The 25,740-nt window shown below is 36.0% G+C and overlaps 1 protein-coding gene across 5 annotated transcripts in view; it reads left to right on the top strand.

The window, feature by feature from the left end:
* LOC131439947 (sodium-independent sulfate anion transporter-like) overlaps nucleotides 1–25,740 on the top strand; it is a 50,895-nt gene that overhangs the window by 2,473 nt on the left and 22,682 nt on the right. The window contains exon 1 of one of the 5 annotated variants that reach the window (XM_058611066.1): nucleotides 6,905–7,028. The exons of the other annotated variants lie outside the window; for them this stretch is intronic. The gene's annotated coding sequence lies outside the window, so the exon portion shown is untranslated. Of the gene's footprint in view, nucleotides 1–6,904; nucleotides 7,029–25,740 lie in introns of those variants that run through there. 5 annotated transcript variants of the gene reach the window in all.

Consider the following 25,740-nt stretch of genomic DNA (forward strand, 5'->3'; position numbering starts at 1 on the left):
GGTCCTCCGGGCCTCGGTTATAAAGTCGGTTTTCACAGAAATTGCATAGCTTTTCTATATGAAAAAGGCAAAATCTATCATCTGAAGAACATGTTGCAAACAATTTACACTGTAGGGGAAGGTGTTCGGTTACCGGCACCCCACCGTAACCTTTGACAGAAAGCAGATAGCGTCATTCCGACAAATGTCATGTATGTGTAATAGCAGCACGTTCTTTTTGTGCCGAATACCGAAGCAAACAGACGGTTGTATTTTTTTCTGCGTTCAAAACAAATTTTAATTGCATGAAAATCAACACAAAAGTTATTCTGACATTTATATATATATATATATATATATATATATATATATATATATATATATATATATATATATATATATATATATATATATATATATATATATATATATATATATATATATATAATATATATATAAAATGGATGGAAGTTTGTATGTTTGTGACGCCATAACATCGGAACTATTGAATGGTTTATCACCAAACTTGGCACAGATACTTAACGGATTGTACTTCTTGCTCTTCAGAGATGATTATAAGAATATTTTATGGGGGAGTGAGCATAGCAAGTGTCATCAACAGGGAAGGTTATTAAAAATTCATATAACTTCACTTTATACCATTCCTAAACATCTTTGTCGTGGTGACAAAATTCCACCTCAGGCCAGAACGGAGAGAGGGCTTCGTAGGAATAGAGACAATCGCTTCTTTGGGCACTATCCACGGTATATTTCCTTGTTTACCGTTCCAGAAGTAATGTCTTTCTCGTCCACAGCTGCATATTGCCTGCCAAACCAAAAATGTTTTTGGGAATCATGTCCTTTTTCTTCGTCCTGATATGCTCATCTACGCCGTTCCGTTGCATGACAGTGTAAAAAGACTTTCCGGAAAGCTGAATCGAGTATTCCAGCAAATATGTTCCATCGTTCATTATCATCTTCGTCGAATATTCGCAATAAAACATGCGAGCCCGGGTTCAAACTGTCACATTCTGTTCACCATTACGGTTCGGTACAATTATCGCCTTAAACGACTTCATACCTTGACGGTGCTTTGAAGTATGCAGAGAAGTTGAACACATTCTCATGTTTCTAGCCACAGTACGTATCTGATCTTTCTGATGATTTCTGAGATCTGTTTTTGATCCGCTCCCAGCATTAGGGACGTCGTCAAACGTGTATCGAAAGATTTAGGAACCAGAGATGCCAGATCTGCAGATATATAGACTGTCTGTCGGATATACAGACTTTTGCAATCCTGTCTGAAGATATTTGAAATTTTTACCTGGCATCTATGGTTAGGACAGTGCTTGCAGCAAAACTATTCTTTTTGGCCGGTTTTCTTTCTGACAGATCCGGATTTTCATTGCAACCGCACACAATTGCTCTTTTTTCGACGCTATTTTTGATCTAAAAGCTTGTAGTATCATCAAAAATTGATTTTACACAATGACCAGGCATACGTTCATCAGTCTTCGAAATTTTCCACGCGTTGATGAAGTATTTCTAGAGATATACGTATTTAGGGGTGTCCAGATTTCGCTTGCGATCCCGCTGCTGTGTTTCATCTGTTCATTTTATATTATTTCTCAAAGTTTCAAAGTCAATTTATTACGTATGAGAAGCTCTGTTTGCAGCAGGAATTGAAGGTTGCAAAAGGAAAGTTTTGGCGGGTCATTGCTAGTGGTATGGAACGGTTCGACAGCATTATGGGAATTGCAGGACCGGTAGACTGAGTGTGCAAGTGCAATCACGCAGAAGTGTGTGGAAACACCGCTCACTGGACCTGTTGGTGGCATGTCTTCGGGTAACCAGCTGATCAGGGCAGCCGATATCTTTCCTCGTTTATCATCGAGTTGCATAACGATGCCGATCGATTGCAGCTATCGTTAGTTACACACTAGCAGTTGAATTAAACGGATATCGTCATTTCAGCAGATGTGGTCATATATAATCATACGTTGAGAGCTACTAAACAGCATAGCTGAACAATTATTTTAAAGATGTATGTAAACTAATTAGAAATTTTCTTCGTTGTTATGCATTATAAATATCTTCATTCGTCAGAAGAATCTACACAATAAATCGAAATTATACACTTTTCCACAAATGTCAAAAATTGTTCTCCGTTCAACAGCAACGAAAATCGTATCTCCCAAAAAAACAACAAGCCCTCTGCTTTCAACGTCAGTGCGAAAGGCCTTAAACCAATTGTTATGTTTTTCAAATCTAAAAGTGTACACTTGACCTTGTCGGTACCGCATATGAACCTTGCGGTGTTAAAGAACTCTGAACTGCTTATACGAAGCCCGATAAACTTTCCTGCGGTAAATTGTCGAAACAAAAAACAGAGTTGCAGCGCGATTTTTTTTTGTTGCGACTTCTTCGGTCATCTCACGTGTAGAGATGTCGTAATATCGATCGATTAATCGAATAATCGAGTAAAGGCACAGTTAATCGAATGAAATTTAATCGACTGAATTCTTTCAGATAATCGCAGTAATCGATTAATTTCCTACGATTATTGGTTCGATTAGTATTGCGAATTTCAGCTTAGCATAGAATGCGACGGAATCGGAATCTTTTTTAGCGAACTATGCAGTTTTGCAGACTTTTTAGAGGTTTTCGAAGTTTTTTCAGACAGTATCTAATCTAGATCGATTAGAAAAAAATCGTCTGGTGAACCAAGGGCAATTACAGATTCAACATGAAATTTTCTTTTACGACAAGATATAATTATTTGTTCATTTGAAGCCTCAATGAGTATATGTATCTGTCAAAGATGACTTTAATTTTAAAGGAGATGATATACAATTTTTTATAGTAGTATATTTTTTTAGTTAAAATCGAAAGTGTTTCAAGTAAAGCAGTAGGTGAACACAAAGATTTCGATTAATACCAATTTAAAAATTATGCTTGTGACTTGGGGTCTCGAAGAGGATGAATTGATGCGAATGACAGGTTCGCTTCCTTTGCGGCATTCTGTCGCTTTTTGGCGCATCGCAGTCTTTGCTAACCGCCAGTGAAAATTACAATACAATAAAATGAAAGAAATGACTCCAGTTTCACTTATGTTCATTATAATCTTCTCAATTGTATTCCTCAAATTTGGTTTCGTTTCATTTTGTCAATGAGTTGAGAGGTTTTAATGGATGCCATGTGCACAGATTTTCATTGTACACAGTTATCAAAAACTGCACAAAATTCTGTTGATTTTGTCGTGAATACGACTTACTTTACTATGGGGTGCCTTTTCAAAATTTACCCTCTGAGAGAGTGATAAGTTTTTGATCGTGAATATCTCTTGTTGTATCTAATGAATCAACATAATTTTTGCTACATGCCATCGGAAATATGATCACAATTTTATGATAAAATTTTCAGTTGTGTGGCATAATCTCAAATAGTTCAAAATTCAACTTTTCTGAAATGTTTGGTATAAACGAGTATCAAAGAGGATAATTCATAAGGCGCGTTTCCTTTCTCGTATTTTTAAAGCTCATAGCTCAGTGATCTATGGAAGGATTTATATAATCTAACTACCAATAGAATCGAAATTTTTCAACTTAAACGTGTATAGCAGAAGTATTGAAGTATTTCAATAGTACACTGTTGAAAAACCCATGTCAACACCAGCCAATCAGAACGCGTTCTGAGGAAGAGAACAAAATATCTGCTGCTGTACAACAAATCGTTCAAGAAAAATGTTACGAAAAGTTGTGAATATCGTAGTGAGTTCCTCAATTTAGTCCTTCTGAATGCTAGAAACGAATCCCTACAGCATATTGATAGTTTCTTTCAATAAATTATGCAAATCCGAAATGAAATAATCGACATTAAAATTCTGTATGCGACTAATTTTATAGCCATTAGGACCGCCCATTAGTGAAAAAGCTACAAACGAAATCACATAAAAGGGAATCTCTTAACAAAATTTGAATCAGTTTGGATTCTATCGCCACTGCGAGCAGATGTATTTTGTGTCGTCTGCACAGCTAGTTTCGCTTTCGACAAGAGCGATTACGTCACAGCTGCCAGTCATTAGCATTGGAAAAAAAACAACGGTGGAGAGCATTACACAATATCAGCCGTTCTAATGACTCTAAAAGTTTTCTAAAGAACTATTAGGATTTGTTTTTCGCAAATCGAAGGTAATTATCCTCAGTTTAGTGCAAATCAAGAACAATTCGGTTAGATTTGTGCACTTTTCGCTGTGTGAAATTCACAGTATTCGAGATCAAGTGAAGCCTTCTTTGTTTTTGCGAAAAATGTGAAAAAGGGGAATATTTGCATAATTCATACAATTGATATTCGGAAGTGTTAAGGAACATGTCAGTTGTTTTCGTATTCACGACATCCAGTTATGTCGCTGACATTACCCACCCGCTTTTTTTTTTATTCTAATAGATAATCTCTGGTTCATCAAAAATATTTACACTGCTTTTCTATCAAAAATATTGACATTTCTTTATTTATATTACTAATCGCACAATATTTTTAATAAAATTTAACCAAAATTGTTTTGAATCTTTTACTTATAAATCGTCTGCTTAAAAATTTTAAACCTGAGATAATTCAAGTTTCCTGAATTGACATTCTGAAAGCTTTAGTTCCATGCTCTCAACTCTGTTTTTCTTAGTTTGTTCTTGTTTGAAAGAGCCATATTTTGATTAAAAGCTATTATATACATATTTACTAGTTTATATTACTAGTTTTTGAGTTTATATACCTCAAATTGATTTATTGATTTCTAGTAATCTTAGTGTGCGAGGACCGAGAGCTTAATTAAGTAATTTAAACTTCATTCAGAAAAAAACAGTATAATGAAAACGATGAAACGGTTAGTTGCTCATCAAACATCAAATCAATAGATTCAAACTCGAATGTTATTCCTTCAATCGAGGACATGGTGGCTCCAAACAAATTGTGATTATTACAAAAATATGTCGTGTTTGTTTTAAAGTCACTAAGCATCCTGCCACTTACTTGAAGATCTGTTATGTACTGGCTGAGTGTATATCATAACAGTAATCGAAGAAGAAATATTCTCCCTTTCGTTTGGTTGTTAAAAATATGCTCTATTTTGAATAATTCGCCTGCATTTCTTCAAAGAAAATTTTACCATGTGACTTAATGGTGTTTATAAAAACGAGACCAATATTTGATTCAAATTAGAATATCTATTCATTCTAATTACTAGGCATTTGTTTAATTTTTGTGCGTGAAATAAGTAAGTTGTTTCGAAAACAATCCGGCACCACTTGAAACAACAAATCGACTTAAACAAAATTGACAATCGAACGTAGAACTAATTTCACCAGACCCGCCATCTATGTTTCATTTTTTGAACCTTTCTTAAGATTGATTTTTTCTTATATAATTTCAATTATTTTGTAGAATTCTAGGACTTGTTATAAGAACTGTTTATTTTAAAATGTAAGAAAATTTATTTTCTTTCATTTCGTGTAATCATTTTTGTTTTTATAATATGATATGTTGATCAATATCGAGATCCGGAATTAGTTCTTAGTAAAATACTATTCCTCATCATAATATCGCATATTCGCTTAGGTTTGCGCATATGTGCGGTCTTTCAAGTAATATTTTATAATGTACGCAACGAATAAAATCATTCCAAGTTATCAACATAACCTTTTCTCGCATGCTAAGATCAGATCTGAAAATATGCCTGGTTTAAAACAGAATCTTGGGTGCTGCTACAATAACATAGGTAGAAATTGATTTTTCTCACACTAAAATTAACTTTTCGCTTGAAAAAATGACGTTGTATGTAAGTTATAAAGGATTTTACAAGTGAAAATTCGTTTTCCCTTGTATTTTGACAGCTAATATTGCAATCATCATCCTCGCACACGTACGCATCTAGCAGTGAAACACAACGTTAGATCGCCCATCAAATTTAGTCATGCTTAATCGCAAGCTAATCGATTAATCGAGTAATTCTGTACGATTAATCAAGCAAATCGATTAGTTTGAAAAGTTGTATTCGATTATTTACTAATCGAGTATTTCAAAAAAACGCGACATCCCTACTCACGTGAATGTGAATGGTTGCTTTGTTTTTTTCCCTGCTCCCAAAATCATTTTCGCATTCATGCATTCGTGGTCATTTTTTGTTGCACTAATTCCGTATCAGATTAGGTGGTTGTCGGCATAAAGTGACAGTTATTATAAATAAAAACAAATATTTTTTATCGCTGCTATAAAATAAATTCTGAACGTTCTATAAACCCGATTATTGAAACCGGTAAAATTAACAGCGAATTCAACGCAAGAAAACGAATGGAAACTGAACCATGTAAATAAAAGTTTCGCATCTCAGCTCAGCTTGCTAGGTGGTGCATAATCTGTGCGGCAATTTGACATTGACACTGTGCGCTGCATATGGATCTCGCTGTTCATTGTTATTGAATCATCATGAGGGTTAGCAGTTTTTGTTCAGGAAGAAATTTCACGGAAAAGTCTAGATAGTATCGTGAGGTTGTCTGATCGTACACTCAGGAAAAAAAGCTTCGCAAATTCAACCAACTTTTTCGGGTTCAAACTCAAAGAATATTTTTCGTTCAACAGTGGACAGATTTTGTTTTGATTCTACCACACACATATTCAGCACGGTGTTGTTGTTTTCAAATAAATTTGATTTTTCTGGGTGCATATACGGTATGGTTCCGAGTTGAATATCTACAAGTTAGGTACCGTAGATCGGTGAAGTTTTGGTTTAGTATTAAGACAACACGGAGAGTACAGCAGAAAGCCAGTGTACAACTCAGAGCCACCCCCATCGACGGTACCTTCGGAACCGAGCGCGGTTTGACGGTGTATCAATGTAAAGTAGCGTAAACACCGACAAAGGAGAAAAGTGTTAACGAAAGCAAAAACATCGCATTGAATATGTTCTTTCCAGCCGCTTTATTCGTGCAATTATACAATTTTATTGTTCGCTTCGATTGATGCTACTATACAACTAGCAAACCGACAGCCATAACAAGGTAAAAATTTAAAACAGAATATAATAACTACTCGTGATTGACTGTTTCTAATTAGTGAAGCTGGAAACAGTGATTTATTTTGATTCGCACTTGGTACAACTTGAAATAAATGGTTAAAAGTTCGAACTAACCAACAGTTCGGTTTTGGAAATGGTCATATAGCGTCCGCTCGCCATAACAAAAACCATTAGGAAATTGTTTAACAAACGACACACGTAGTAGATCAATTTCAGGTACAGTGAAGGTTACCCATTTGATTATTAGGAAAAAAAGGTCTACGAACCCTCTGCTGTTGAGCCACGTGCGCATTCAATTTAGGATTATTTTTTAAAGTTTGAAGCAGTATGGTATGTCCTCGTTAATTAATAGATCTACGTGACAAAGATAGTTTTTAGTTATCCACCGGATTGCTCGCAATCACATTCCTCGAATTAATATGCTTAGACTTTTCAGGACCATCAAATCAAACTAATGTTTGGGCCGTCCTACTGACAATTGTTTCCGATCACTGCTGGAAGCTTCGAGAAAATCAGTTGAAACATACACTAAATAGTGGGAACAAAGTTTCATGCAACCAGGGAGCTTTTGAACCAAAAATGGCCCATTTGTTTCAGTACGTTACGTCTTCAACTCGTTAGTTCATTAAGAATAAAGGCTTAGCGACTTGAAGCCCTACGTAAACGTAAAGAATCACTCTACTAGTGACATCCTACAACCAAATACCAGCAGAAAGTAAAATCGTAGATCTGGCAACGAGTTAAACAAAACCAAAATGCTGGCATCGCTTGCATTTGTATTTGTCGGCCACCTGTCACGACGCCATCTTGATGAGGTCTATATCAGAACTTCAAAATCAGTTGATTGAAACGTAGACATTTTTGGCTCGATTTTCTCACAAAAACTTGTCGGTTTAGCAGATAGTGTTTGTTTTTTTTTAATGTTATGGTTGTGTGATTTCCGTATCATGGATTTCCCGATCTGTAACTAGTTTTTTGAACTGTTTTGTTAAGTATGCATTTATAAAAAGCACGATCTCTAGATTACAGTATCACCATCCGTAAGTTGTTAATCATGTTCAATTGGACACTCATTATGCCTGTAGAGATATAAAACTAATGAATTGACTGGGCCATCAACGGTTTTATCTCGCCGTTGAGTTTAGCTAAGCTTTGATTTATGGATAATTGAAAGAAATAATTGAATGTATTGCTTCCACTCGGCGCACGATGTGTTGCCTTAATCGTTGTTTAAATAATAAATGATAATCATTCATTTTTATTCTTCTCCGTTTGATGGATACGTTATAGAATAACACACAGAGATACGGTACGTCACATGTGTGAACACTTACGTAGGTAGTTTGGGGATTTTTTCCTATGAAACATTATTCATGGGAAGCTAGAACCACCTACAAATAGACGCATTATTCAAATGTATTTTCATAATGAGACAGCGAGCAATTTATATTCGAAAATTGATAATAATGTAAGAAAGACAAATCTTTGTTTACAATTCACCCGTTTTTTGGATAACGGCTCATAAGCCATCTTCCAACATCCAATTTTGAAAGAAATTGCTCTATCGTTTACTGCTATGACTTACTCTCAGTTAAAACACGAGACTCAAATTCTTTGGTTCTCTTTGTTCAAACTCATTATTGAGAACAATGTACAAAACAAAAAGAATTGTTATTTCAGGTTATGTAACTTCCAAGCTTTGTGAAAAAATTATAGATGTGTTAAACGTGAAGTGCAATACTTTTCCACTTTTTACACAAATATCTTGTAATTTTACATGCATTTTCGTATACGGTATACAGTCTAGCTAATGTAATATACTTTATACTTTGTTTCGATGTAATATCGTGTGATTCATCAGCAATATTTCTCGAACACAAGGGAAAAGTCTAATTTTTTTACATCGATTAAAAATTACATCAAGGTTGCAACAATACTTTGTTGCTATGTAGTGATATTAGTTTAGTGCATGGAAATTATCAAACTTTGAACTGAATGTGAATGGTGTAAGAATAAATTCAGTGTTAAGTTTGTATATCTAACATAGTTCTATCACACCCGCAGAGCTGAGCTGAAGTAGATCGCCCATAATTGCACTTCGTGATTAACCGAATGAGTGGAAATGTACAATGAACCAAGAAAATGAAGCTTGGGAGAAGCAAATCATTTTCACTGTACATGCCCACTCACTCCTAACCTTTTATTACCAAAAGCTGTGCAACTAAGGGAAAGGAAGGAATGTTAGTCCGATACTCGTTGTTTCTAGAGACCGCGGGTACCACTGTATCTCCACGAGCATCATGGGATAGGAGATTTGTTAGTAGGGAGAGAAAGAGATCCGGATATGTTTTGGTAAACAATATGATCTCAACAAAACCTGATTTTCGATACTCCGGAGAAATATAATTAAAAGAAAAATATAAAAGGAACGATCATACCAGTATCCCTTTTCTCCTTTTCGCTCTGCTGTCAGCAACGCGAGATGAAACACGACCACCGAAAGAATAAAATAAAAACACTCGCTAATGGGTCCGCTGCAGACCAACCCTAGACCTTCAGTCTGAATGACACGATCGACTTGTAAACTTTCACACATTCCATAGAAATTCGACAACACCGACAATGACATGCAGACGGCGCTTCGATAGGTTAACAGGTTAACATCGTTAACCACAGGGCGGCAAATTCACAGTATCCGCTTATTGAGTATCTTTAGTTTCGCGAATCAATATTATTCAATAAATAGCACTCTCACTACTAAACATACACTTGCTACACCTACACTAATACTTTAAATAACTATTTCAACCTAATTTTTAACTATACGTATCAAACAACACATTAAAATTATACTTTTTTGAGAGCAGCACCAGGACACCGCTTCGCACTTCCAGTGATGCCAACTCTCATAACATAGTTCTATCATTCCTGCAGAGACTATTAACTATTTATTTTATTGAAAATTGGTTTAATATAGTAAATATTGTTGCTTGAAACTACAAAACATGATATTTGTTTTGCCTCAGTGAATTAGTTTGTTTCAATAAATATGTTGATAAAAATAACAAATATTTTACTTGTGCGTTCCTGTCAATTTCTTGACAACCAATTTCATAGTAAATTTAACTTGCAAAATTAATTTAAAATTAACAAACTTTGGATAAAGGTAATATTTCTAGTGCTTTGAACTTATAAACATTGACATTTGAAATAATAATTTATAATGATAAGTATTTATACTTACTCTGTTGTTCCTTCAAATCTAATATTTAATGTTTTTAAGAGTAAAATGTTTTTTTTTACAAAATAATTAAAAGGATTGTTTTTGATACATTTTTTCTTCGACGTAGAATGGTCGCATCAAGGAATCACAATCTTTTCAGCTTCAATGCTGCTCAATTCCAGGCATCGACCTTGTTATCATAAATTTACTAATCGGTTTACACACACTAAGTTCCAATTACGGAACTACGGTCCAAGAATTGATTTCATTATTTCTGTTCTCATATAAAACAAATAGATGGTTTTTTATATCATAGAAATAGTTATATTATCGAAATCGATAATACGTCATGATTAAATTCATGTGTCAAAACATTGACGTGAGCTACGTTTGCTTGTCTGTGCTGAAACTATGAACAAGTAATCGGTAACATATAGCGGAATACTGCAATCTGTAATTAGTAATGTATAATTATAAATGCGGTTCTATCGAACACTGCCACAGGGTTGTGCTTCGGTGCATTCGAAAGACATGTCAGTTAAAAGAAGCGTGTGGCACAACCTATCAGTTTTTGGTGTATACTTTTTGCACTGTGTTTGCAACGATGACAGTGTTATCGTAAAATTTACGTAACTAACTTCGAGACTAGCTAAAATAATATTCTGATATTTCGGTATAGCGCATTTTCGGCAAAATAGTTTGCTGAATTTGATGACAAATATGCCGAAATCGGCTAAAGCGTTTGCCATGATTTCGAACAAACGATTAGTGTCTACCGAAATTCGGTATGGTCATCTAACGTCACTGGTCGATTTTGTATCGCAACACGTCCTCAAACTTAACAAAAGTTCGGATAAAAGGGAATGATTTGGCTATCTGAAAGACAGGTTAAGAAAATTCAACATTCCATCGAACAAGTAAAATTGCAAACTGATTATATCTACATTCTAAAAAATTTTGATTTTTTCAGGTGACTTAATCCCGCATACGATGTAATTCATAAAGACCTAATTTGTCAAATGACGGAAAATTTTATTTGTAATGACTTAATGTTAGATGAGCTTGAATTTTACTGGTTTCGACTGTAACTTGCCTTCTGCTAGCAAACTGTGGCTCAGTCGATTAACAGACGTACTTGCGATCCAATGATTCTCGGTTCAAGTCGCGGTGGTTGCTATCAGTATTCTTTTTTTTTATTTCAATAAATTTCATGTCATGGAGTCTTAGACACAATATTAAATGGTTTTCGACGTAAATTTGCGTGAACTGCGACGCTCCATTTATGTGCTTCTAATAAGATGTAAAATCACAGGGTTTTTTAAAGTATGTACTTATTTCTAGACAGAGTCTCGAGAAACACTCGAACCAATTTTGATTTACAATGAGGGTTAATCAAACTTTCCCAATGAGCGTTAATCAAACGCTTCCCTTTCGAACTGTGTACGTAACTGAAGTGAGTTCCTTTCTGGAGTTTTTGACCAGTTAATAGTACTTCCAGACTCGGGAACTAGGAACCGGTATGACCAAGGTTTATTTTGTTTGATCAGCAACTAACATAATCAACAAATTCGAACAGTTGGCATTGGCTCAAATTTAAGCAGAATTTTTTGCTTTTGACATTGTCGCTCTAAATAACAGTTTGAAATTTCACTCCGTATTTCCGGAGCCGGATGAAATTCAATAGCAGTCTGTGGGATCGTAAGAATTTTGATTTGAACTTTAGCATGTGAAATCTCTGAGAAAATAAAATGAGTTCATTGTTGGAGTTTTTGACAACTACTTTCGGAACCGGGATCTTGAAGTTGATATATTCGAAATTGGCCATCAAGCGATAAGACGTACACATTGTTAAAATTATCGCCATGCGTAGAAATACCACAGACTAACAGACAGGACACTCAAATTAGATTCTTTTAACGGTAACGGTTAACGGTCATTTCGAATATTCCTTTATTTGGGACAGTACTCACATGTGTCATGATGGCGCCACGTTACCCTATCAAAAACATCCTGTCTCTCATCTAGACTGTGTTTATTTTTTTCATTTACCAACAGAGTTGCCATTCATACAGAATTACCTGTAATGTATTGATTTGTATACGTCCATGCGAATTTCATGCAGGATACAGATTTAATACATATTGCCAAAACTATATACATAATTGTGCCTACTTCTCATCCTCCAACGCAATATAAAATCGAACTCGTTTTGTTACAATATTTACTTGCTTCTGGTCTGCCGCCACTTAATTTTGGGTGAAAACTACCAACACAATAAAAAAAAGTCTAGATGAACAACGTTGAGTCAAATAAATGGTTACCTTACAACATCGCAAAAAAGTTAAATATATTATCAATGTAATCCAATAATTTATTGTGACGATTCATTTTCAAATATTTTGATGAAATCAGGCATCCCTGCAAGCAGCTGATCGGTGTTGACAAACGAGGGGAAACCAACTAGTAAAAAAAATTGTCCATAACACAAGGGGTGTACAGATAGCAAATAGTTCGCGCAGTACAATATAGGTGGAACTAGTGCATCACGAAAAATTATTTTTATAAGAATTTACTCATACTGTCATGTCTGTTAGTCTGTGGAAATACGCTCTTGAATTATTTTTTGTATATCACCCTTTCAGTCCAGAACCCTGTAGTTTCCGAATCAGTAGTCCTATTCGGAGAAAATTCAACAGCCTTCTACGGGTAAGCCTAAATTCATTTTCCTTCCATTTCATTTGAGCCCAAATTTTTGAAAATCGACTCATCCATCCCCAAAAAACTGAGTGACATTATTTGTCACATCACACACACACAAACAGAGAGGCTTTTTATGGTGTGACATACGTGGTTGAAAATACCGGTTTTTAATTCTTCCTAATTCTGAAGATCGCGTACATCCGAGAATTCTCTGGAAAAAAGTAATCAGTATATAAACGCGGGATGGCGGTTTAAGGCATACGGCGCTGGTCTTACAAGCCATTTGTCATATGTTCGAGCCCCAACCTGGAAGGATTCATAGTGTCAGTAGAAACAAGGTACTAGCCTGTTGAAACAGAAAGGCCAAATTCCACAAAAGGAATGTAACGCCAAGACTTTGCTATATGATCGCGGGACTGGTGACTTCTGTTTAACTTTTGAGTGCGATATGTACTATATTCAACAAATTGACATACTGTTGTAATACCTGTGGAAGTTCTTGTCCGTCCAAAACCTCCTTGGAATATAAGCCATGAGATCTACTCATGGTATCACAATTAGTTAATTGGATCGTTGTAATGAGTTATGAGGTAATGCTTGTTAATCAAAAAACTACTTGGAGTATAGGCCTTAATATCTACCAGCGTAACCAGGTGAACAATCAAGATCCTTGTACACGGTTCACGTTCGTGATACAACCAACAAATCATTCGCTTATTGTGAATATTCTAGGTCATCCAAAAACTACCTGGAGTTCAGGCCTTAAAATCTACCAGCGTAACAGACCGCAATAACGAACGTATTGATCACGATCTATACTCGTGATTTCACTTACAATTACGAGGTTTATTGTAGATGCTCTGGGTAACCCAAAAAATACCTGGAGCCCAGTCTTTAAGATATATCAGCACAAGGAACTGCGACTTTTTTAACTTTTTGTCCTCGGCACATACACGTGATACCACATGCAAGTAATGGGCCTATTGAGAATGAACTACGCCATCCAATAACTACCTGAAATTTAGACCGTAAGATCTACCAGAATAATTAGAAGCATTAGAAAACTTAATATTCACACTCCATACTCGTGGTTCACTGAAGTCCTTGGATGACTGAAAATATTCCTGAAACAGATCAGAATGGACAAGTAAGCAATATGTAGCTCCGTGACTATGAACAGCATTGAAAAGATATTAATAAACTGCTGATTAATCGTGAAGATCTTACGACCTGTTTTCATTTTTCTAAAAATATGAACAGCTAACAAAAAATAGACATTGCCCGTTGTAGTTCTTGCTGTGACACAGTGCAGTCTCTAAGGACAAAATTCCAAGTAGTTCTTGAATCTTGGAATATCTCTTACTGATTTCCTTAGTTGCAGAATATATTCAGATGGTTCTAGAAGCTTTTACTTATGACCGTAGTATGCGCTATTTATGCTAAAAACGAATGAAATTGAAAAAAACATTTTACGCGAAAAATTTGAAATAACATGATGTTGTATTAAATTTACGCGAAATCTAATTTACGCACCCTCGACTTTGGGCGTAAATTGAGGGTCCAATGTATCATACCTTTCTGGTAACAAGGAAAAACAAAAAAAAAATAAATAAAACATGCATCCTCGTGCGAGACGAACATTTTACTGACGTCATGTTTTCAGCAGATTATCACGTGCGTTTGAACTGGACCGGCAAGTATTTTCCGCCTCGTACCGGATAATTCTTCGGAGGACAGGTTAATAAAAGTAGGCGTGAGACAAAGCCCCATCACACACGATCGTCCAACCGGTCTCGATGATTGTAAACAAAAACCGCCGTTTCTTTTTGCCGTATTCGCGCAACTTCTCTGTCATCCGAAACTGGTTATGGTTCAATCTCTCATGCAGCTCCTTGAGACGTCTCGACGCGCGATGATGCCGCCGCATCAATGAATTAATCAGTGAGAGTAGCTCTCGCTTCGGTTCGTCACGTGACGGGGGCTTATTTTGTTTTTCTTCGATTCCGTTACGTTTCTGGTTCTTGCTCTCGGGGAGTCCTGTAATCCGGTTCAAGCAACCCTGTTTCGTTGTATCTACCCACGCAGGGTTGTAAAGTCCTTTTCGGTTTGGCTTACAAACGATTGAAATATGACATTCCATACAGAATGCCACTAATCACATTGCGAAAATGTCATTTCGATTCCAATTACCGAAGCTCTGCAATAAATTGAATTTGAAGTTAATAAATTTTCTGCTAGAGAAACATCCTTTCGGTTCTTTGTCACGTGTGCAATCTACGATCCGTTGTTTCGGCGAGACGAGCGGAAACCGTAAAGTTGTACTGGCTGAAGGTTCTTCCGGATGCTTTCGGCTATCTCATGACTGCGTCTGACTGATCGGTTTAGCCGTTAGCCGCCGGGCAGCGATAAACTTCCGATCCGATCGGTATACATTATATTTTAGCACATTTTACCCGATTTGCATGTCTTTACTGTTTTCAACATCGAAGCGGAACGTATAACGGTCGTGCGTTGTTACGGTGCTACCCAAAATGGTGACATCTGATATGGCCGCGCTATGATCGCGATAGTGAGCTAGTTACGGAGCAATAAAATGTGATAAATATTCTAGCATATCGACAATCCGAATCGGTAAAGCATTTGTCGGAGGGATGCTCGGAATGTTAATCAAGTTACGATTGAGTTGTTTGACCCCTGAGTGGTTTGAACCGAAGTACACTACGATGAACGGTGCCCGATGCCTTATCGACAATAGCGAACTTACTATTTTTGCGCAACTACCGTCTGACCTTTGATGTAACCGGTTGCACCGGTACGCGATGCGTTGCAGGCGTTGTTGATCAAAACACACGTGGATGGTGCGTTTGAAATAGGTTTATGTTTACAGTGCGTAGCAATAAATGTGCAGTAGAAAAACATACACGGCTGTCAGCCGCACGGAAGCGTTCGATGGGTATTACCGACTAAGTAGGCGCATATTTGTGTTCGGTTGATTGGTGATAGATACGATGAAGTGGTTGAAAAAATAACTGTTTATCTGGAGTGACTGTTAGGAGCCCTCAGCCTGCTGCTATGTCATTGAAAAGTCCAAATGAATTACATTGCATACGAACAATTTGAATACTTTTCCAGTGACGAATGGGCTATAAAAACGGAAACAATCGAGCTGATGGTAGCAGTGTTTGAAATATTCAACTAAGCAAAGAAGTAGGCTGTCGGAAGCTTCGTAGCGTTGTATAAAAAAAACAACATGTTACAAAAACATTGAGTGATAATCGCACTTTGCACTCCCAAGTGAGATTAGGGATGATGAGATTAAAACAAATAAAAAAATTTTACAAAAAAGCATCGACCGTCTCACTTGCCTCAAATGGGGGTTTGTACATTTCGTTTAATGTAACATCTATAGGGGCTGGGGTCCACTAGGACATTGATTGTACCTATTAGCTCTCTCCGGACAGTACCAGCCTAGATGCCGTGTGGAATCCGGCGGAAAAAAATGAACCAAGAATAGATCCACTGGGTTCCTGCTTCCATGTCGTAAAAGGCGACAATTGCAGGAGTTTCTTTTTCCTTTCAGTTATCAGATATTTTCAATGTTTCACTTCTGATTACTCTATTTTACTAAATTATCTCTTCATTCAACCTATCAATTTCCGTCTAGCTTCGAAGAAAAGTTTTATTTGGAATGTTTTCTTGATTGTCTTTCAGGATTATAAATTGAATGATAAAAATCAACTTTTGCCAACGCCGTTGATATTACAAAGTTAATAACATAGATAACATATATCGGTATATTGAATACATAATAAAAACACATGATATCAATATTTTTCTCGGTAGCCGGCTGCCCAGATCAACCAATATAACCAATTAATAATTTTAATAAATAATTGAAATAATAATGTGGAAATAATAAAGAATCTAGACGCGCGTGAAATCTGTTGACCTTTATTTGGTGATTTAAAATGATTTTATAACAACTGTTTAGAATATGTCAATGCAATGAATCAACTATTTTATCTAAATCCTATTCACTCGTTTATTTTGTATCACGTAATTTCATTTATAAAGAGCTGTGAAATTTCGAAATCGAGCTGTGAATCAAGACTTGCCGGGACTTCAATATAGGATGTTGCTGAAACGTTAACTCGGGAGGTCAGTGAGTTTAGTGGTGCATCCGAGCATCTTGAAACCGGAACATACTGAGTCGCGCGCAAATAGTGCCAATACTGAAATTTTTACTAACAAATATCCTTCTCCCGTGACACTTGTGGAGTGCGCAGTAGTATATACGGCCTCTAGTAACAACAAGTGTTGGACTAACATCCCTCTCCATTCCTTAGACGATCTACGTTCGGGCCTGGCCGGCGCCGGTACTGTTCAATGAATTCTGGGATTACCAGAAGATGTACATTGAAGGATGATTTACCAGTCCCAGGTCGGATCATCTAGAAATTTCCTGTACAATTTCAGCTAATCCCGATCAGTAACGGAGTAGCAACCAGGGGTGGTCGCTCAAGCTCAAGCTCAAGCTTCGTTTAATGTAGCATCTATATTTACAGATGTGCCCGGTGTCTATGTGTCTATTCGGTGATCGATTTTACGGGGCTTCGTTCAATACCCTAAATTTAGATAAAGTAAAGCCACCTAGTTTCCATTAGAACCTCGTGAAAATATACTGAAATGTGAGTTATATCTACACAACAGTTAGTTACATTTACTCAATTGTTGAGCTGTCATGACCAGTGTTGGGAAAATCATGATCAGATAAAGTTCATTTCACTATCACTCGTGAAAAACTCAGTTCAAAAGATTTTCTAAAAAAAACTCAATGACTGAAACAAATCAGTTACGATATTTTCATTCATGATAAAAGCATTCACAAAATTCGGAACCTCGAAGTTCACAAGTGATTTTTTGTGTTAACGAAACTTGAGGACGAATTTTCACCCAAAGAAATATCGCTAAAGAGATAATCGAAAAGAAGAAGAGTCTTCGATGATACTTCGATGAACAAACATATTTTTGCCACATTTCAAATAGTGATTATAGCGATGAAAGGCTGTTTCCATTCCAGCTAGCTGATTACACTGCACTATTTAGATTAAACCCAATAAAACGCTATTTAGTATGAATTTGATTCATAGAAGTAACAGGAGCGTAGCATTGTCAGCAGGTCTCAAAAACACAGTAGGCGCAGTATTTGAGTGGCGCGTTTGAATTGGCATAGCGGTAGTCTGCGCTCTTGTTACTTCTACGTACGTTATTCAAGCTAAATGGTTGCATAACATGCTGTGTGATTGTTTTATTAATGTTTTCATTATAATTACAACTATTGTTAATTACAGCACTTGCTGCTTTCATTAATGATGTAGTGCCGAATAAATTTCAAATACAAATATTAATTCACTTATTAACCACCCTACGCACACTGAACATTTTCAGAAAGGTTAAGTTTTTTTTCATCGACGAATTTATTTATAATGTATTCTGCAAATGGTAGAGATACAACGGCTATTGAAATTCATTTCCCAAAAACCCTCTGTTCGAGAATCATATCAGATATATTCAATGTACGAACTATTTTCTTGAATATCATCGAGGAATGCAAAATCAGATTCAGTGAGAATCGCGTTGTCAAAAAATCAGTACTGAATTTTTCTCCGTTCTTCGAATTTAATAAAAGATTCAATGCTAGCTTTCAAACGAGAACTGAAATTCATTGGGTTTCCAATTAATGTATTAAATGTAGAGTAAATTTATGCTGAATTTTTTGCTTCAAATATGTGCATGAGTTGTAATGTTGATGTAAGTTTAAAAAATACAACTACAATGAACATGTTTCTTTGAAATCAAGCGTTAAACCGATGTTTTGCAGACTAGAGGAGATATCAATTATGTGATAATTGATTCTTCAGGCATTTAAAATACCGAGCATTGAGGTCGTTTCCTTTGTATCCAGGGCCGGCTCAAGGTTCATTTTTGATGTATGAAAATATAGTTGTAAATCATCTGCAATCGAAACCTAATTGATCGTCGTTCAAAGAGTTTTATTTCATAAAAATGATCCTTTACGGTTTGAAATTGACGTTTACTTTCACGCGATAGAATTTTCGTTTGCCAAAATCGCACATTTAACTTTCCACAAGTTACGAATCATAAAGCCATGAAACACTTTCTCCTGGAAATCTACTACCACAAAAAGTTGGGTTGTCGTGATTATGCTGCATGATTCCACTATTTTCAGAAGTGTAACCGAAGTCATTGTGTTGTACGATTCATAAATCGTTGAAGCGGAACATGAACGGGTCCAAAGTTTTACTGGATTACTTACTGTGAATGATCGCTATCTACTACGAAAATATTTTAAACGATTGTCCTCCACGGAACGATTTGTTGAGTGTTTCATACAGTGTCAATAAATCTTGCAAAAGATACATATGGGATGAAAATATATGCACGATTTTGAAACCAGAAGTCGATCAAAAGTTTTGATGTATTAAATGTGTTAGTAACATAAAATTACAATCGGGGTTTTGCGGTGTCAGAAGGTAAACGAAAGTTTAGACTTAAGGAACTATGCGAACTGCTGAAATCCGGCATTGCGAGAGTTTCAATAAATGACATACGTGCCATGTGTAGCGCTGTAGATTGATTTATATTATTATGTTTGGTGCTAAATTTAGCATGTCCTGAAGTAATTATCATGTAAAATTAGAGTTATTTACATTGTTTACCGTCAATCGAAACTGTTCTTCTGCGCATTTAAACTGCTATTGAATCTATTTGTAGATATTATTCTCAAATTAGATCGGTGCAAATTTACATGCCACACAATTTTGTTTACTAATTTGGAAAATCATGCATCATTGGTTTATTTGAATTGTTTGTTTTGAAGTCTGAACGAGTTTGGGAAAAAACGTTGGTTGTCGTCCATTGAAGTTGAATTGTTTTGGAACAGTTAGACATCACGTAATAAATTAATATTTTTACGAATGATTTTGAAGGTGAGCATAGGGTTTATTTACCACTTGAGTTATATGCATTAACACGAGACAATGAGCTTACTGGTTTAGAGCTCCACCGGAAGTACAAATAAACTGTGTTTGAAAAGTTTAAAGTTGCGCAGCTGATGATTCCTTGTTCCAGTTCTCTCATAGGTCCGTTGATTTCTGTTCACATTAGATTTTTTATCGTTACGTCACAAATGAACAAACATTCATCCTTGACAGTTCAGCGATACTGTTCCCAAACAAGCTTAAACAAAAATCGAAGAACACGTCTTAAGCAATCATTTTTACACTTTTCAACTAGTCACTTTTATTTAATAAATCTCAAAAACAAACCGTATCAAATCGTAAACAAATGTTTTAAAACTCTATTTAGGCGATATGGACCGTAGATGGTCTCATCCAAATTGTTAACAGACAAACAAAAATATATCTGTTTACAAACAGTACCGCTGGACTGTCAAAATGTGTTCATTCGATTGAGGTTAGCAGTGACGGTAAAAAACCTAATATAGATCTATCCACATACGAAATTAAAATGTGTGCAAGCCGAAGTCAAAGTTTATTGGGGATTTAATCTTACACTGAGGTAAAAACATTGTTGACTCATTACCATACACTGCGGAAAAAGCATATAGAGTTTCGTAAACTATGAACTTATGAACCAAGTAGAAGACAGTTTCATTACGTGTTAAAGATTTTCACAAACGGTTTTATGCCTTTTTTAACTGTTCTCTAGGCATTGCAGTATATGTTTATGCATATATGTCTTCAATAATTGGTACGATGCGACTAGACAAAATTCACTGGGTATTTGCGACATACTCACTCTAGCACGCATCACATAACGGCTGAAAAGAGCCACACCAACACATTTACACGTGGATTGGACAATAGGGGTTCCTTGTAGATTTTGAGCTCTCGACAAACTCGCATCTTCAGTCTTTTCACCTGCTTTGGAACCGGACCGCTCCGGATTTTAATGATGATTGAGCACATGTTTTCTTCTTTCATGTTCCGATATTTTTGAACGCGCTCGACTACTATGATCAAACTTACACCGGTTGTTCTCTATGTAGAAATGCAAACAAATCACTGTCAAAAATTTTAAATTCCCTGCACTAGAGGCATCTGTGCAAAGGGCGCCTGGCAGAACTTCGGAATCTAACTTTGGAGCAAATTCTGCAGCTGCAAGATTCATATGGGTGATCTATAATATAACTGAAACTGAAACAAACGTATCCCCAGCAAGCTGTTTTAGTTTTATTTATTCGAACAGTTTGTTCTACTGTACAATTTAAAACTGGTATACGCTGCCGTTTTATTTTTTCTATATTTGAAACACTGATAAAACGTTGCTGGGGCTGCCAGTTTATTTTGTTATAATTTCTAGATTTAAATTTTGAAACTGAAATAAATTATGCATCTAGAACTATAACCACAGACTAACAGACATGACAGTATGAGTAAATTCTTATAAAAATAATTTTTCGTGATGAACTAGTTCCACCTATATTGTACTGCGCGAACTATTTACTATCGGTACACCCCTTGTGTAACGTAAAAGTTTTTTTTACTATATGGTTTCCCCTCGTTTGTCAACACCGATCAGCTGCTTGCAGGGATGCCTGATTTCATCAAAATATTTGATAATGAATCGTCACAATAAATTATTGGATTACGTTGATAATATATTTAACTATTCTAGCGATGTTGGAAGGTAAACATTTATTTTTCTCAACGTTGTTCATCTAGACTATTTTTTATTGTGTTGGTAATTTTCTCCCGAAATTAGATGGCGGCAGACCAGAAGTAAGTAAATATTGTAACAAAATGGGTTCGATTTTGTATTGCGTTGGAGGATTAGAAGTAGGCACAATTCTGTATATAGTTTTGGCAATATGTATTAAATCTGTATCTTGCATGATATTTGCATGGAGGTATACAAATCAATACATTACAGATAAATCTGTATGAATGGCAACTCGGTTGGTAAATGAAAAAAATAAACACAGTCTAGACGACAGACAGGATGTTTTTGATAGGGTAACGTGGCGCCATCATGACATATGCGAGTACTGTCCCAACTAAAGGAATATTCGAAATGACCGTTTATATGGTTAAAGAATCTAATTTGAGTGTCCTGTCTGTTAGTCTGTGCTATAACACTCCTGAACATGCCCTTACACATTTGAAGTGAGGTTACATGCTCATATATTTTCACTCAAATTTTTATCGTTTTAGACACTGATGCATTAGGTAGTGAATCAAAATGTCTGTGATATCTGATAAATGTAGAATTTCGCCTTGTTTTGTCAACACACCGGATGTTAAAACCATTATAGGTGCAATACGATCTACTAGGGAACAAAGTAGAACACACTTCTACAGTTCCCTTCTAGCAATTTAAGCACCTTTTTTCTATATCTTTGTTTACTATTTTAATAGCAGCTGTCAGTTTTGAATAGTCATAACTGTGTAGGCGTCTTCAGGTGTCATGCCTTCTATTATTCGAATATTTTGCCATTTATTAGGGTTATAAATCATTTGCGATCATGATGATGGAACTTCCGAGTAGTGCCAAGGTTGAGTGTCGGGAAACAATAGAACGAGTTTGATTACGTAGTAGTACTTTGGAGTAACTGAAGCGATCATTGACTGAGCCATGTGAGATCGACTGATTTCACTCTTAGCGGTAATTTACTTGATTCACGTTAGAAGGAAATGAGATTTAATCGGTGTTTGATTCTGAATAGTGTTTTGCTCACTATTACGACAACGACAGACTATTAATAGTAATCGAAAACTGAGATTAGAACTGATCTTGGTTGTCCGATTTGGCTTAATTTAGTTAATGAATTAAGTTCAGATTTGACTGCTATCAGTGGTTTGTTTGTATTAGACTGTTTATCGTCACTGCTAACCTCAATCGGATGAACACATTTTGACAGATCAGTAGTATTGTTTGTAAATAGAGTTTTTTTTGTTTGTCTGTTGACAGATGGATTAAAAACATTTGGTTAGCGATTCGATTCGGTTTGTTTTAAGATTTTTATTTAATAAAAGTGACTAGTCGCGAAGTGTAAAGATGATTGTTTAAGATGTGTTCCTCGAATTTTTTAAGCCTATTTGTAAACAGCACCGTTGGGCTGTCAGGGATGAATGCTTGTTCATTTGTGACGTCACGATAAAAAAAATCTTACGACGAGTTTTAACGCCACAAATGAGCTCGGGTTCATCCATTCTTGAAAGTTTAGTAGGACTGTTTACATGGATTTTGCTTTCGAATTAAGTTTTCTCACGAGGATATGAACAACCCATTGAACAGCTAAAAACATCAAAGTTGGCTGCGACGATAAAAAACCTAATTAATAAACACATGTATACAAACTACCAATAGTTGTCAAACGATCTCGTTGTTATCATACGTGTTTGTGTAAAACCAATTTGATGTCACTCACTGGTTTGGTCACAATTTCTATTTCAGATGTTTAAGTTGTAACATGAACAATGTAAAACTACTCACATTTTTTAAATGATTTTCAACCCACACTGAGAAAAAGTGAACATTATACTCGACATATTCAAATGATTGGTCGTTTACACTTTTTAAATTTAGTGAACTACGGAGTAGATATATGTCATTTTTCGTTAAGTTAAGGGTTTGAAAACACGTACAAATACATGATTTTTTCTAAGTGTAAATCAAATTACTTTCGTGGGTGAAAGCCTGTTAAAATTGCCGGCTTAACCGCCTTCAATGTCAATCTTTACACCACTGTACAGTTCACGTGAGTCGTTTGTATGATAATCGGCCAAGACAGACAGAGAGTGAGCCTTAATTGATACGTACAATACGCAAAGCACGTGATGATGGCTATCTCCATTAAACAAACATATTGAGTTTACGACGGAGGAAAGCAAAAGAGCCAAGTACACGAGCACCTACTGGAAGCCGGTTTTTTTTCTGCAACATGGGGAAATGGAAATTTAGCGGAACTGAATGGACAGCAGAGATGCCAGGTAAAAATTTCAAATGTCTGCAGACAGGGTCTGTAAATCTGAAAAAAAATCTGCAGTCAGCAAGTATGGCTTGCTGGCAGCAATTTCTCTATAAAGTATGACATGCAAAACTGACTTGGCGAGCAAAAAAAAAAAAAAGGTCGCGGAAATTTCAAATTTTTCTGTAAATATAGATGAAAGTCAGCGAGAATTTCAAAAGTCTGTAAAAATCTGCGAGAATTTCAAAAGTCTGCACAACAAAAAATGTCTGCAGCACTATACCCCAAATCTGCAGATTTACAGACAAATCTGCAGACCTGGCATCTCTGATGGACAGTTGGTATACAAGCTGACGATGAATCACGGTGGTGCCAGATCGTCGCAATGCCGGTTTTGTGCAGTTCAAGAGCTGTCAGATGCGCTCAGCTGCAGTATAAACGGAACGCAGGCAGCCTCTCGTCTAGATGAGCTGCGCAGTTTTGATAGAGATAATTGATAATTACATTGATTTTTTTAATTCATTATATTCAGGCAGTACACAATCAAATCGATTGTGGCTGGGATTTGCATTTTTTTCTGAATTGTTGTATTGTAATTTTTATAGATTTTATTTGAGGAATCAATTTGTAGCGAATTTGTTCGGTTAAAACATTTGGAATTGGTGGCAAAAATTGAAAACCAAACACTTTCAGTTGGTAATGTTATCCCTCTAAGTCGGATAGGGATAACATAATTCCATGGTTCGTAAGACTTCGTTACTCGATAATAGAAAAAATATGCATTGAGCACTTCATGTACCTAAGAATTTCTAGTTATATTTGTTTCAATTATAGAGGCTTTAACCTCAAGATCATTCGGTTCTCCGGGCCAGAAAAGCTTTCCGTTCCCGATTTTCTAGTTTTGTTCTACCGCCTTATGTTGATCATGTTTATTTAGCAAACTATTATATGTTCTAAGTTCTAGTGTAAGGTATACTTTGAATTTAAAGTTTTAAATGCTTCATAACCCAGTAATTTTGAACCTGTAGTTCAATCAAAACTTTAATGGTTTTGACCACTATTTTAGGTACTTTCGGAACTGGAATAGCAAGTTCATTTGGCAATTACTAACAAGAGCTACAAATTGGAATGGTTTTTCAAAGAATGAGAAATTACAGTTCAGTTTCTATGAACTTATTGCTTTTTACATCGTTGTTTTACACACGTTCATGAAACCGGAGTTCTTCCTACGACTCTAGAACCGGGAATCGCTCATAATAATCTAAGTGAGAGTTGGTCATTTCGACGGACCCCTTTAGCCGAAAGTCGTTTAGCCGAATGCCATTTCGTTGAATGGGTGATTTCACCGGATGAGTTATTCTACCGAAAGGATTTTTTTGTAAGTAGTCACAGAGACAGCAGTCCCTTACTACAGTTCTACACTGGACCCGTGATAAAATTTACTTCTATGGGATTCTATTTTAAATCAACACACAGACGTTCCTACGCTATGATGCCCACTTGGTCACTGTTTTAAGTTAAAATAATTCGAAAAAATGCTCCTAATTTCATCTTACTCTTGAAGTCAATCCATCGAACACAGACAACAGATTTCAATCTAACTAATGGTTTGCATATATGAGATGTTTAATGGAGGTGAGATAAACGGAGTACCGTCACCCTACTTTCGTTGATCGTTAGTCCTGAGCTGAAACGGTGGCCTTTATTACTGTTCTTGCATTTACTTCCTCTTACATTTCACACACACACACATCATAT

Source organism: Malaya genurostris, unplaced genomic scaffold, assembly GCF_030247185.1.
Source record: "Malaya genurostris strain Urasoe2022 unplaced genomic scaffold, Malgen_1.1 HiC_scaffold_21, whole genome shotgun sequence".
Taxonomy (NCBI): domain Eukaryota; kingdom Metazoa; phylum Arthropoda; class Insecta; order Diptera; family Culicidae; genus Malaya; species Malaya genurostris.